Genomic DNA, 15897 nt, shown 5'->3' with positions numbered 1-15897 from the left:
TGCCGAGAGCAAAGGCTTCACTCAGGTCCAATTCAGCAGAGATATTAGACTCCTCATTGGTCCATTCAAGCGGCTGGAAATTAAAACAATGACAATGGCTGGACTGCCTGACAGGTCCCTTTAAAAGAGGGTGCTTGCGGTCATCCAGCTAAGAAGTTTTTCCAAGCCTCCGAATAAAGAGCTGAAATCACTAGCTGAGTCCTGCCTCTTCCTTTCAACCCCACTCAACAGCTGGGATGGGGGTGGAAGGTGGGGTGTGTGTGTGATTGTGTTATATTGTACTATATTAATTTATTTGATTCTTTTTGTTAGTTTTTATTGTTTTACATGTGGTTTTATATTCTGTAAGCCTCCTTGTATCACCATGGGTGAATAGGCAGCAATATAAACTCAATAAATAAATAAATAATAAATAAAAGATGAGCTATTGTCTAGGGCAGAGTGGATCCAATTAGCTGATAAGGGCTGAGATCATGATAATATAGTCAATTTCAGGAGTTTTTATTTTGAAAACTTAACCCAAAAAAACCCAATAAATGCATACTTAAAAGTTCATCTTATTCTTGTTTCTGAGAGAGCAAAACTGGCTTGTAGAGTAGTGTTGACAAGTGAGAAAGAATGTAATATAAATATATTCAGTCAGTAAAATACATCACTCTTTGAAAGCGTCACAGATCAACAAATACCTGAAAAGTTGTCAGATATTCTTATTTAGTTGTTCAGAAGAGGTCACATTTTTTTCTTAATATATTGATGAGCACAGCATTTGTTAATGTCATGGCCTCCATAGATCTTAAATTAAAGCTTCATTGGTCTCAGATAGGGCCAGTACATACATAAAGCCATAATGGTTAAGATATCATGGAGGTTATTATCTAACCCAGGAGTCGGCAACTTTAAACACTCAAAGAGCCATTTGGACCCATTTTCCACAGAAAAGAAAACACGGGAGCCACAAAGGTCCTAACCGGAAGCCCCCAATTCAACTTTGGAGCTGACCGGAAGTCCGGTTCCCCCACCAAAGAGTTTCCTCCTAGTGCAGCATTTTTTTTCCTCTACCTGTCCTAACTGAAAGCCCTATCAATAGTTGAGCTGACCGGAAAACCCACCCCTTTGCCATAGAGTCTCCTCCTGGAACACCGTGTTCCCCCACCCCAAACTGGAAGGTCATCCCAAAATTGTGGTGCTGACCGGTAACAGGGAGCTGCAACAGAGGGATGAAAGAGCCGTGGATTGCTGACCCCTGGTCTAACCCATAATGTTATGTTACAGGAGCTGAAGCCCAAATACCCAGTGTTGGACTGCAGACATGGATGAGGGAAGGGTACCTTCAGAGCCCATTCATCTGTCACAAGAGGCCCTGTTTGGGATGAATGGCAACTTAGAGAAAAAGAGCATTATTCCTACATTTTGTTCCATGCTCTGGAACATGTAACATCTTACACAGCTAATATCAGATAACAAATTCTTTAAAAACTGAGATTTCCCCAACACACTGTCAAGTTTTATAGAGTGCGAATATTTGCAGCTTTTTTTCTCCAGCAAGGACAGACTATTTCTGTTTTTGACAGGCTCACAAGGGAAACTGCATAGAAAATTAAGAGGCATCACTGATTCTCAGGAACAGGGGGAAGCCCCAGTTCAGTCGACAACAGATGAGTGGAAGAGTGAGAGAAATAACCATTTTTTAAAAAAAGAAAAGTCAACCTAAAATATGAACAGCCTACAAAACAGATGGTAAGGAAAAGGCAGCAACAGTAGTGACATTCCCTGCTTAGCAAATAAAAACATTTTTTCCAGCTTTTTTAAAATTTGCATTTATATCCCGCCCTTCTCCGAAGACTCAGGGCGGCTTACACTATGTCAAGCAATAGTCTTCATCCATTTGTATATTATATACAAAGTTAATTTATTGCCCCCAACAATCTGGGTCCTCATTTTACCTACCTTATAAAGGATGGAAGGCTGAGTCAACCTTGGGCCTGGTGGGACTTGAACCTGCAGTAATTGCAAGCAGCTGCTGTTAATAACAGACTGCATTAGTCTGTTGAGCCACCAGAGGCCCTAAGAAGCTTTCCTTCTACCCTCCAGAAATATCCTTGAATAAACAGATTTGGAGGATGGCCAAATGTCCCTTAGCTCAAAAGTGTGTACTTTCAGAAACAGTCACAGCCTGGGAGATGGGCAGGATAGTAGGCCATATTTTTAATCATTTTCAATTCCACAAAATCATATTGCAAAAGGAGAATATCCATTCAGAGAGCTTATTGAAATTGATACGCTGATGAAAACTTTCTTCAACTATACAAAGTGTTCTTCTTTCCCTCTCCAAAATGTTTTTTTTCTACTTTATTCTCAGGATGCTTTAGAAGTTATCTTAACAATAGTACTTTTTCCTGATGGCTGTGGTAGTCTTTCTTCCACACCTCTCTTTTGTTCTGCAATTTTTTTCAACTGCCCTGTTTCGTGATATGGGAAAACTTCCAGAGAGAACTCTTCCACTATTTTTTTCCTTTCAGTTTTCTAAGTTTTCTCAGAGAGATAGTAGACTACAGAAGACAGACGAGTCATTCATAAATAACCTTTGCAACTATTCTATTTAGAGTAAGAAAAATCTCATACAATTTTTTTCTCCAGTAGTTCAAGATGGGATTAATAGTACTCCCTCATCCAGTTTTGCTTACCTCTGAGGTAGGTTGAGTTAATGTACAATCATTATTCCAAAGTCGTTCTATGAAGTCTTTCCATAGCAGATTTCAACCACAGTCCTGGTTTAAAAATACTTGGTCAATACTTCCATAAACAACAAAATGGAAACATTATTTGGTTAGGGGTCCTTGGTGCTCTCTTGAGTTTGTTTGTTTTCTTGCAGACATTTCATTACCCTAAGTAACATCATCATGTTGGAAGAAATGTCCATCTGGGTTCAGTTCCAAGTGGGAAGAAAGACACTGGAAACATGGAGGCTGATTGGAAAGATGGTTTAATGGTGGACAGGACCACATGGTTTGAGGTCCTGGGCAATTGAGCACATGGGTGTGAGAGAGATTTATACCGTCTCTTGGGCTTTGAACTTGCTTCCTGTTCCTGTGAAAGAAATTTATTCTGATTGGTTGTCAGACACCCACAGGGCCATGCAGGGGTAACTTTGTAGATTGTCTTGAGTCCCAGGCTTGGTTGAATCTTGCCAGGTGATGTAATGAAGGGGCTTTGGGCAATTCCTATTATGGCTTAATGGCTTTGTCCTGGTTTGGATCTTGAGTGAGGGCTAATCCTATCACCCTGGGGCTGAAGGCTTTTGTCTTGTAGATAAACTGGTACCAAAGTATCTGCTGGGGCTGAGTTTCTGTGTCCCTTAAGATTTCTATTTTTCTTTTACGGGAAATATTCTGCCTTTTTAATATTTCCTAGAATATTTCATTCTTCTAGGAGAGGGGTGGGTGCTAACTTTCTACAATCAGTGTTAGTAAGGAGAGCTGTTTGCTGTCAGTTCATTTTCTGGTGTCTTGCCTGTCTGTATGAGTTGGGGTGGTTTTAGGGATTCTTTGGTTGTGTGGTTTACTAATTGCTCTTTGGCAGTTTCGTGATTGGGGTATTTCTTACTTGATTATTGGTCTGAAGTTGACCTTAGAGTTATCTGTGCTGATTACTGGTGGAGAGATGCTGGAGTCTTTTTCTCTTTGGGGGTGGTTGATTGTCCCTTCTCTATAGATATTACTGTCTCTGTGTCTATTGAAACTGCCAAAGAACCATTAGTAAGGAGCCCAACCAAAGAATCCCTAAGACCATCCTCAGACAGGCAAGACACCAGAATATAAACTGACAGCAAACAGCACTCCTTACTAGCACTGATGATGTTAGGGTAATGAAATGTCTGCAAAAAAACCAAGCAAGTACAGAGAGCACCAAGGACCCCTCATTTCAAACCTGAGCTACAAATATTCTTTATTGGTATTATTTGGTCATTTCTGTCAGTCAAGTTTAAATGGTTTCATCAGGGATCTTCATTTGTGTTTACAAACTGAACTTCAGCTTTAAACTGAAGACTTAGAAACACAGTCTTAATATGGATATATACTACAGATTTAAGTAACTTTGCATGTCTTTCATGAAGTGGAAAAATACACATGCTAAACTACCTTTAAAACGAAAAATAGCTTCATGTGTTTTCTTTAAGAAGAGCTGTTTTCCTACTAAATTTCAAAATGAGCTTCAAATCTAAATGTATTACATGTAAGATTAACATTAGAATTTCATTCAAGTGCTTTGTACAAAAATTTATATTATCTGAAAACAGATTTATAGAACATGCACATCTAATGTGCAGTCAGTATGCCTGTATTATATGAATGCTAATCAAATGGATGTCATTTTAATTAAAAGGTTCCTAATTAAATACTAGCATCTGCTGAATCAAGACAAATTTAAACACAGCCTCTCTAATCTGGCATGCTCCAGATGTGTTACTTTTTAATTCCCATGTTCCAGTTAGGGTGTCACACTGACTAGAGAGATCAGGACATAGTAGGAAGGGCAGAGATTGAGGAAACGTGCTTTAAACTACCTGACCTTTTAGGAGGCCAGAACTGTATCCTATACGTCCCAACTCAAGCAGATGCCTACTCATTTACTCATCAGGAAATTTCATTTATTGTGCAACAATATTGGAACCTTTTATTCAGTGCATGGTATTCCGGCCACCATACTAAACGGGGCTTAATCTCTTATAAACATGCTCAAGAGCGGCGCCAGCTGCTGCCAGCACTCTTGCAGCTTTTGTAAACAAAGGAGATCCACAGCCCGTGTCCAAACAACCCACATATTCGTGTTTTCTTCTTGCTCCGAAACGACTCGGGAGGGGGGACAGGTCTTATGCTCCTTTCCAAATCCTTTGAAAATTTCTCCCGGGAAGTAACGCAGGTTCTACCCATCCCTATCGATTTCCTCGCTCTGTCGCCTCCACGTGTTCAGCTCCACCTCCTTTAGCTTGATGGCAGGGCATGTATTGGGCCCTTGATAAAGGAAAGTGACCAGCGGCAACGAGGAAATCTACGCGCTTCGGTCTCTTCAAGAACCGAGTATTTCTACCTCAATTAATCGCCAGGATCGTCTGCGCTGGGGCCGCTCTTCCAATCCAAAGGCGTCTGCTCAGGCGCCACGAGCCAATCCGCCGTCAAGAGGTGGGCGGAGGCGATAGAGCAAATGCCCAGGGAGGGTCGAGAGCACGTCCAGAGCTCTGGTCTGGTGCTACCGCCTCTCCAGTTGCCTCAGACCTCAAACTTCAAATGTAGACCGAGCCTGTGCAAAGGAACATGTATGGCGGCTGGGAAAGGCGAGCGTAGTGGTAAAGTCCAAGGCGCAATTCAGACTCGGATCTTTTCTTGGACTTGCCATGAATCATTGGTTCCTGCACAATCGTAAACCGAGGTAAGCTTTCTAGAAAGGGTGGTCGCTTTGGAAGACTCAGTCATTCATAGGGAGCTTCTTCTCAGCCCGGAGATTCTACACGAAGCTATGTATTAAATGGAATGGGAAGAGAGCACGATTTCTTTCGCGCTTAACAAACAAAACTCTGTCCTTTGCGCGCGATTCTTTAGCAGCGAGTCGTGTCCTTATGATTTCATAATTAATCATCCAACCCCATAAACCCTTTACCACAGGGTCTTCTAATAACCCTGGCGCTGCTTATTTTTGAAACCTGTATTTGCCGTCTAAAAAGGAGGGCTCACGGAGTGGTGGAGAATAATCAAATTTGATTCCAAAGAGTGGGAGAAGTTTCCCAAGCGTGGCACGGAAGCATCAATCATTTCAGCAAACTTGCTGAGCATGGGGTTTAGCATTCTTTTGAGAATGGTGCTCCAGAATATCTCGCAGACATCCAGGGTAGCAATGAACAGAATCTTGAGGCACCGCAACTCCACAGGATCACTTTTGTTCTAGAAACTTTGGAGTTCAGGTGTGCTTGGTGGTAGTGATGCCCTGTTGGAATGGCCATCTTCATTTTAAATTAAAATCTATTTTAATTTTATGATAAAGTCCCAAGAAATATGCATGGCATCAGAGTCTGAGTCAAGGATGGTCAGTGATAAGATGATCATCATGTTTGTCCTATGATGGCATGTATTTGTATTTAGGTTACAGCCATTCTTTATATTTCATTTATGAATACTAGCCAACATATACAAACATGAATATAAACATCCACTCTCTGCTTTTTGGATGGTGTTTTTCTGACACTAATTGCTAAGCATGAACCAGAATGAGAAAAAGGAGTGGTGAAATGTAATACTGAAAATATGTTGATGAAGTGTAAGGTAAGGAATTTGAGGTACCATAATCAAGATGAACCAATAAATCAAAGAACAAAAATTCTTAATGAACCCAGTAAGAAAAAAATAGATGAAGAATTTACTGTACGTATTTAATTGAACTGCTGGAGATATCTATACTTATTGTAGATTATTGTAGTGTAGATTGTAGGCCTACACATAATTCTGTAAGAGTAAGTTGTATAATTTAAGGGGGGGGTGTCTATGTTGACATTCATACAGTTTTACAATCAATATGTACTGAAGTGAAAAAGATCGGAGGGAGAGAGAAATGCTTGGTAAACATAGGGGAAAAAAATCAGTCTGAAATTGCTTGAATCAGCTAGAATGTTAGGACAGTAAATGCAGCAACTGGGAAAATCGGATTGTTGAAATTACATGGTGAGATGATTTCATAGTAGAAAGAGAAGACACGAAATGAATCAAAAACCTATGTCACAATCTGACTAAAATTTATAATGTAAGTTGCTAGAGTTGTTCCTTGCTTATATGTTCAGAAAAATCTAGCGTATGTCCAACTAACACAAATATAAGATAGATGGCATTTTTTGTAACTGACACAACCATAACAGTCACTTATGACTGATAGCAACACTATTAGGAAGCATACTATAATAGATATAAATGTCTGCAAAGTTTCCTGTGTATATTAAATAGTCATGTGAAGAGTATGTTTTATTTTTAATTTTGGTAGAGAATATGTTGAGCCAATTAAAATGCTGGTGTGTTTGCTTTAGTAAATTTGATTAATTGAATCTGCTGGGTACATCAATAAATTATCAATGCAAGTTTCCAATGAACTTCTGAATATGAAAGTAATAGATTTACTTTTAATGAAATATGCTCAATTGCAGCCTAGATTTTTGGTAGACATGAAATGCTTCCTATGCTGAGTAAGTAAGACTAGCATTCTTCAGCAAATTCCTAACTGTACAGGTTAACCACCTGCCCTTTACGTAAATATTAACACACACACACAAAAAACAATAATACATTTTCATTCATTTTTATCCAAGGCTAGTAGATATTTTGCATTTTGGAATGAATGAAGCAATTGTTTTTCTTTTTCTACTAATAAGAACTGCAAACCATTGAATTTGACAGTACTAACTGAAATAAACATTATTTTTGTTTTTTCTGGATCTTTCATTAGACTGAAAAATGCTTTAAAAAGGATTAAAAACAATGATAAGTTATCAGATACCTCATAAAACCCATACATTTAAATGCAATGTATACATTAATTAAGAATAATTATGACCAGTTTGGTTAACTTAAATTAAAAAGGTACAAAGACTTCTGGCCTAGAGGAAAGAAATAATTTAAATCTCATACTTTAGTATCAATCTTTTATGATGATAAAAGCAATCAGATTCATGGGATTTTCTAGATGTTTACCCTAAACTCAAATCTGTGTCATTGATAAATAATTTTGAATGCCAGAAATGTATTAGTTTCTCTTTTTTATCCCTTTTTCTTCTAACAATTTTTTCTTGTAAGATAATAAAAAAAGTAAAATTAATATTATCTACGGTTCTAGTTTTTACCAGCCTTTTCTGGAATGATTGACAGTTAAGAAAGCAGAAATATTTATTTTCCATATTATTCTTAGAGCTTGTTATTTTTAAATCCACATTCAAATGAGTGTCTTGTCTGGTAAATCCCATTCCTCTTCCATAAAATCTTTTAACCACAATCTAGATCCATTTTTCTCATATATCCTTACATATCTCTGATGTTAAAGTATTTTGCCCTATTCTCTGTTAGAAAGTTAAGTGTAAATGTTCTCCTTTAATTGTAATCTTATTTCCTTCTGATTTCCTCTAGTGTGCACCCTTCAAATTCTTCATGGTTTTTTTTTAGGAATTCAAAACATTTTCCAATAGGAAGAATTCTTATAATTAACTTTAAAATCTTATTTCGAGCCGATCTACACAGTAACTTCATTTGAAACTTTCCAGAACCAATTTTTTAACCACGCCTTTCTTATTTTTTCCAAATAAAATATTTTGAAAATAAATCCATAAATTTGCATTTAAAACTTCTTTCATTAGGAATTGAAGGAAACACACCTGCTGCTTTAAAGCTTACATTACAAAGGTTTCTAATAATTAAGCAATTTCCAAAAGTGATTAAGATGAGGTTTGGCAGAATGTTATTTCCACATAATAAATAGATTGCAACTATGAGCTTAATCTCCCTCAACTACAAATCATGGGCTCATAAGCCAACTGCAAAAACTTCAGTTCCTACAGTTTACTCATGAGAAGCAGCTTTCCAGAGTTCACAAGGACGCTCTCAAGATTTCTCTTTTATCTGGATTGATTTTTAATGGCCATCTGGCATCCAATCAGGGTCACTCCTTCAGAAATGCTTAATTCACTGTGACTACTCACCAGAAGTCAATGCAATCTGTCAATGACAACAAAATAATAATATAAGCCACATATAATCAGGCTTTCTGTTTTTCAACCCTGTTAATTCCAGTGTAAAATGTATCCAAGATTGTCTTCTCTTGAGTGTCTTCTTTGAAAGCCATTCCGCATATTTATTTATTTATTCATTTATTTTTATTTATTTATTTTGTCAAATACATATTAAATAATATATATAAGTATAAGCATGAATTGAATACATAAAATGAATACAACTAAAGGGAACATTAGGACAGGGACGGTAGCCACACAGGTGCTCTTAAGCATGCCCCTTACAAACCTCTTAGGAATGGGGTAAGGTCAGCAGTAGACAGTCTTAGGTTAAAGTTTTGGAGATTTTGGGATGAGACCACGGAGTCTGGTAGTGCATTCCAGGTATTTACAACTCTGTTACTGAAGTCATATTTTCTTCAGTCGAGATTGGAGCGGTTCATTTTAAGTTTAAATCTATTGTGTGCTCGTGTATTGTTGTGGTTGAAGCTGAAGTAGTCATTGACAGAAAGGACATTGTAGCAGATGATTTTATGAGCTATGCTCAGGTCATACCGAAGGCAGCGTAGTTCTAAATTTTCTAAACCCAGAATTTGAAGTCTGGTGGCATAAGGTATTTTGTTGCGAGCAGAGGAGTGGAGGACTCTTCTTGTGAAATATTTCTGGATGCACTCAATTGTATTAATGTCCGATATGCAGTGTGGGTTCCAGACAGATGAGCTGTATTCAAGAATTGGTCTAGCAATGTGTTGTATGCTCTGGTTAGTAGTGTAATCTTACCAGAGAAGAAGCTATGCAAGATTAGGTTTACAACTCTTAATGCCTTTTTGATGATGTTGTTACAGTGGGCTTTGGCACTTAGATCATTTGATATGAATACTCCAAGGTCCTTGACAGAGTGAGGGTCATCTACAAGGTGATGTCCACCTAGCTTGTATTTTGTGTTCTGATTCTTTTTGCCAATGTTTAAGACAGAGCGTTTGTTGGTTGAGATTTGGAGTTGCCAATTTTTTTACCATTCCGACACAAAGTCAAGGTCTTTTTGAAGGGTAACAGCATTGTTGGTAGTATTAAATAGTTTAACATTGTCAGTGAAGAGAACACAGTTATTTATAATATGATCACAAAGGTCATTTATGTATAATATGAAGAGTGTTGGTCCTAGAACGCTGCCTTGGGGGACACCCCTATTAACAGGTGCAAGATTTGATAGGGCGCTGCCTATTTGGACCACTTGTTGCCTGTTTGACAGGAACGCAGTTATCCGATTATGGAGGGGTCCGGAGATGCCGTAGGATTTTAGTTTTAGAAGTAGTTTGTCCTGTACCGCTGAATCAAAGTTTTACAGAAGTCTATGTAAATTGTATCTATTGCTTTGCCCTGATCAAGATTTGTCGTCCATATGTTTTTGCAGTGTAGAAGTTGAAGATTACAGGATCATTTTTTTCTGAAACCAAATTGTTTATTGGAGAGTAAATTGTTTGTTTCTAGGCGGAGGGTAATGGATTGGTTGATGATTGATTCCATGACTTTGCAGGTGACGCAGCATAAAGAGATTGGTCTGGGGTCTCCCTTTTTGAAGATAGGGATGACCGTGGCTAGTGATCATAGATTGGGAAGGGAGCTGGGGTCCTGAAAGATTTTTCAAAGATTATGCTTAGGGGTTCTGCATATGGTAGCCCAGTCAATGTAATCACATTTAAATTGAGCAGAAATAATTAGCAATAGATCAGCTACCTATTCCAGGCAATTCCAGATTTTTTTGTCATAATATATCCATTTCAGAAAAAACAATTGCCTTGAAATAGAAGTTCTCTATGTACAGTTACAAGTCAGTTACATTTAGAGGTTATGCCATTTAGTCATGAGAGCACACATCTCACTTTAAAATGGACTACAACTTTGTATGTTTTCCCGAGCACCTTAGAAAACAATATTTGGAGGTCTGGCTTTCAACACAGAGTTTTGAATTCCTGATAGATGTTTGCCATCCTGAAGCGAAGGGCTGTAATATTGTAAAAATAATTTTTGATCAGCCCTTTATATTTAGAATTGTATCTGTTTGTCTCTATAATTTTACATATAAAGTACTGCATGTGCTAAATGCTGGCTTTTTATAAGCATCCTGTTTTTTACATTCTGTACTGCTAAAAACATGTTTTCATATCTGAATATAAGTTAATTGTGTTCTTTGTGTGTACTTAAGCATTCTTGGTATTGCGCAATTGTTTACTCCTAAATGGAATTCTTTTTCATCCCTGCCTGTATGCTTAATATAAAAGCAGAGGGGGGGGGGAGAGATTTGCTCTTGTGCCACATTTTGGAAATGTGCAGAAATCAAGGAAGACACTCCATGAAATCAATACCATAGTGATCAATATCAAAAGAAAAAATAAACTAAGTTATCTATTTAGTAGATAATCCAATGGATTATCCAATAGATAGCTGTGCCTTTCGACGGCATTTGAGTGAATTTAAGGAGTCTTTTACAGGCTAAGCTCAACTGTTATCAACCTCATGGATATATTCATATTTTTCTTAGCAACAGTATAGATGAGGTTTACTATTTCATTGTTGGGTTATTTATATTTTCTTAAAACTTCAAAATCTAGCTTGGTTTTATTCCAAGTAAACACTAATCAGACTTGACCCGTTTTGATTTTGAGATCAGCCAAGATCAGGGGAGATTGACACCTAGTGGGGTGTTGTTATGACACAGACTGAAAGTAAGAAATTCTGAAACCATTATAGATTGAGTTTTGTGGTTTCAGCTTAGATCATCTTAATCAGGCAGTATACCTCAAAAACAGAATTGCAGAATACACTTGTTTGTCTTTGATTTATTTGACTTAAAGAGCAACTTGTGAAGGCTGTACTTTGTCAGGGCACAAATTCCCATATAACCATGTTTGCTGAAAACAATTATATTTTCCTGTCATTTTTTAATTAGAAAGAGGTGAAAGATGGTAAATTTTAATGTATCACTGTTAAAAAATAACCCCATAACCCTCAAATTCTTTCAAAATCAGCCTCATCTTACTTATATGATAAGGACTACTTCAAACTACCAGAAAATTTAGCTGTTTTCATATCTGTTCTTATTTTAAGGGAACACCCAGATTCCAAATGAGATTCTGTACATCAGTAATGGTAACTTGTGACTCATAAAGAAACCTATCATTATGTCCAAATTTCCACCAAAAAATGAATCTGCATTTCAAGTGTGAATGTTACCTGGGGCATGACAGTGAATCTGAGAATTAGAAAGCTCATTCAGAATATGTAGGCAACTCTGTGTTTTCTAAGCTTTTCCAGAGCTGCAGTACACCAGGAAACCATTTATTTAACAAGATAAGTTTCCAGCCGTTTACTCAATATAATCTCTGTTTTTCTCTTAACAGAATAAGTCAATTTATTTGCGTAGCAATAAAATAAGTCTGTCAATAACATGTTTTATAGCTATTAATTTAGCCTTATTTCATTTTGATTCAACACTAAAAGTTCATTTCTATACATTTCTATTTGGAAGCAAGTCCTAAGCTGACAATGGCTGTAAGTTTCTGGTAGGCGCATGTAGGATTTAGAATCTAAATTTATATATTTATTTATTTATATATATATATATATTCAACCATCTTTGCCTCAGGAAACTTGGGGACTGTTGGAGAAAACAATGGCAAAAAGTTGTTGGGTGTTAGCCTATTGCAAACATGAATGTTCATGCATTAAAGACCAATAATACATTTAGTTATTAATTATATCCATTCTTCGATGTTTAAAGCAACCTCTAATAAAGGAAAGCAGTAGGAAAGAGAATTACTTTTTTATTTAAGCCTCTCAAATCACTCTGGTGTTTACAGATTATGGTAATGTCTAAACAAGCCAGAACTGCAGGATTGTGGTTTTCTAATTCTCATCTACCAGCATTAAGTAGTTACAGAGATGAATGGACAAGCATGGGGTGTGAGTGTGGGTGTGTGGGTGTGTCTGAAACCATTTTAAACCAGCACATCCGTTCTTACCTACTTAAAATATGATTCATAAGTTCTTGTAAATATCAGCTAGTGATTTGGCTTGTGGTTTAGGATAGCATGTTATATGTTGGATAACTGCATGCTTCTTCTGAGTTTTTAAATTGCCGGCTGGCTAAAACCACATACTTGTGAAATAACTTCCAGCGCTAATAAGCTTTTTGTACCTTTTCTTGTAATTGCTGGTAATTAAATTAAGGTGTTTCATAATGTCCGAGCATCTTATTCTTATTATTCAAATGAAGATAGGCAAATGTGTTTACAAACAAGATCTGCTTTGCCTTTTGTAGGCTTTGGTCAAAGAGAGTTGAATCTGCTGCTAATAGATAAATTGAAATAGTTCCCTTAATAATTTCTCCATAAAACTCTCTTCTTAGTTTCTGTCTTTTGCTGATTTATTAATGGATAAATAACATATTTATTCAATTAATTACTATGGATTAATGTCTTTTAAACATTCTGATGAGTTTTTATTCTTATTCCTCTTCTAACTTCCCTAAATGCATTGCCCATGGGCTACAATTTGGAAAATATAAAAATAATTTATTAAAAAAATAACCATACAGTCAAAAATTCATATTTTTTCATAGCACAGTTTGCAAGCTTTTTAGTATCCAAATTGTTTTCTTCAGGCAAGATGATAAAAAAAAAATCAGAAAAAGTGAGGTAAAGACAAAATGGGACTGCTATTAAAACTAAATTATAGCTGAAGTGGAATGCGAAATTAATGTGCAAATTAGATAGCATCAAATGGAGAGAGAGATAGTATAACAAAAATACAGCAGTCAATTTATTTCTTTTTTTTTATTATTGAAAAAGTTTTAAAAAAACAAACATTTTCCCCCCTTTTTTCCCCCCTCCCTCCCAGAAAACCCCCTCTCCCCCCCCCCCGGGCTTCCCGGGTCAATCACAAGGTATTGTTATACATAAACCAAACATAGAATAAAATTTTCCCTTCCAATCCAATTGACCTCATCCAAAGCTTTTCGTCTCCCAACACCCTCCCCATTACATAAAATAACTTCCTAATTATTCAAAGGCAATCTGATATTTCTTAATCTGATATCTGTTTTGTAGATAATCAATCCATTTTTTCCATTCAATTAAATATCTTTCCTGCGTATTGTCTTTTAAAAAGCTGAGATTTTAGCCATCTCAGCCAAATTAATAACTTTCAATCCATTCTTCTATTGTAGGTCCCTCTTCTCTCTTCCAGTATTGTCCAATCAACAGTCTTGCTGCTGTTATTAAATTCAGAATCAGTTTAGTCTCAATCCCTGTACAATCCGTTATAATTCCCAAAAGGAAAAATTGTGGCAGGAACTTTATCTTCTTCTTCAGTACATTTTGAATAATCCACCAAATTCTTATCCAAAAGACCTTAATTTTCTTGCAAGTCCACCAAATATGAAAATATGTAGCATCATCACAATCACACCTCCAACATTTCGCTTGGATATTAGGATACATACATGATAATTTTTTGGGATCTAAGTGCCATCTATAAAACATCTTATAAAAATTTTCCTTAAATTCTGTGCTTGTGTAAACTTAACATTTCTAACCCAGATTTTCTCCATGTTTCCAACATTACTGGTTCCTGAATATTCTGTGCCCATTTTATCATACAGTCCTTTACCAAATCCTTTTCCGAATCTATTTCAAGCAACACATTATACAATCTCTTTATATGCTCCTGGGTCTGATTTCTAATTTGCTTTATTAAATTTTCCTCCTTTGCATTATACCAATTTTTGATCTTCTTTCCATCTAGCACTTATTTGCCCATATTGAAACCAAGTATAATTCCTCCCTTCTTCATTTAATACCTGTAATGATTTTAATTGCAATCTACCACCTTCAGCATACAAAAGTTCTTTATAAGTAATCATTTCCTGTTTCTGTTCTATATTTATATTCTCTATTGCATGTCTGGGGCTCACCCATATAGGAATCTTGTAATCTAATTTATAAGAATATTTTTCCAGACCAAAAGAGCACTTCTCAACACATGATTCTTAAAAGCCCTATCCACTTTTTTCATAAAATAAATCGCATGACATCCATATAACAAGTCATAACCTTCTATATTCAAAATTCTTTCCTCCGTTAAATTAAACCAGTCACTTATTACTGAAAGGGCTACTGCTTCATAATATAGTTTAAAATTAGGCATTTTAAGCCACCTCTTTCCCGTGAGTCCTGTATTATTTTCATTTTAACCTCGCCTTTTTACCCTGCCATATAAATTTATTAATCCCAATCTGCCAATCTTCCAAATTTTTATCTTTTTAATTATTGGTATCATCTGGAACAGAAACAAAAATCTAGGTAACACATTCATTTTAATAGCCAATCCTTCCCAATAGCGACAACTGCAATTTTTTCCAGACACTCATATCATTCTGAACTTTTTGCCATAGCAAGTCATAATTATTCTTATAAAGTTTCTTGTTCGATGAGCTAATATAAACCCCTAAGTATTTAACCTTTTTTACCACCTCAAATCCTGTCATTTCCTCTAGTTTTTGTTTCTGTTGTATAGACATATTTTTGATTATCACTTTTGTTTTATTCTGATTTATTTTAAATCCTGATACCTTTCCATATTTATCAATTACTTCCAACAAAAATCTACTTGAATTTATAGGATTTGTTAAGTAACCACTACATCATCTGCAAAAGCTCTAACTTTGTACTCATATTGTCTAATCTTAATTCCCTCTATTTTCGTTAATTCTCGTATTTTATCTAATAATGGTTCCAGAGTCAAAACAAACAATAGTGGTGATAAGGGACATCCCTGTCTCGTTCCTTTTGCAATCTTAATAACTTCTGTCAAACTACCATTTATTATAATCTGAGCTGTTTGCTCTCCATAAATCGCTTTAATTATTCTAACAAAACAATCTCCAAATTGCATTTTCTCTATTAATTTAAATAAAAAATCCCAATGCAATCGATCAAAGGCTTTCTCTGCATCCAAAAAAATAAGTGCTGCTGAAGTATTCTTCTTTTCCAAATATTCCAATATATTAATAATCTGTCTAACATTATTCCTCATCTGCCTCCCTTTTATAAAACCAGATTGATCAGTATGAATTCTTTGTT

At 36.2% G+C, this 15897-nt stretch overlaps 1 protein-coding gene across 3 annotated transcripts in view; it reads left to right on the top strand.

The window, feature by feature from the left end:
• Positions 1-5064: 5064 nt before the first annotated feature.
• The window catches only part of AMIGO2 (adhesion molecule with Ig like domain 2), a 47446-nt gene continuing 36613 nt past the window's right edge, over positions 5065-15897 (top strand). For all 3 annotated transcript variants that reach the window (XM_058189945.1, XM_058189944.1, XM_058189946.1), the window contains exon 1: positions 5065-5427. The gene's annotated coding sequence lies outside the window, so the exon portion shown is untranslated. The remainder of the gene's footprint in view (positions 5428-15897) is intronic.

This window comes from Ahaetulla prasina, chromosome 7 (assembly GCF_028640845.1).
Source record: "Ahaetulla prasina isolate Xishuangbanna chromosome 7, ASM2864084v1, whole genome shotgun sequence".
Lineage (NCBI taxonomy): Eukaryota > Metazoa > Chordata > Lepidosauria > Squamata > Colubridae > Ahaetulla > Ahaetulla prasina.
The sequence above is the reverse complement of the archived record's forward strand: the minus strand, read 5'-3'. Positions and strand labels throughout refer to the sequence as shown.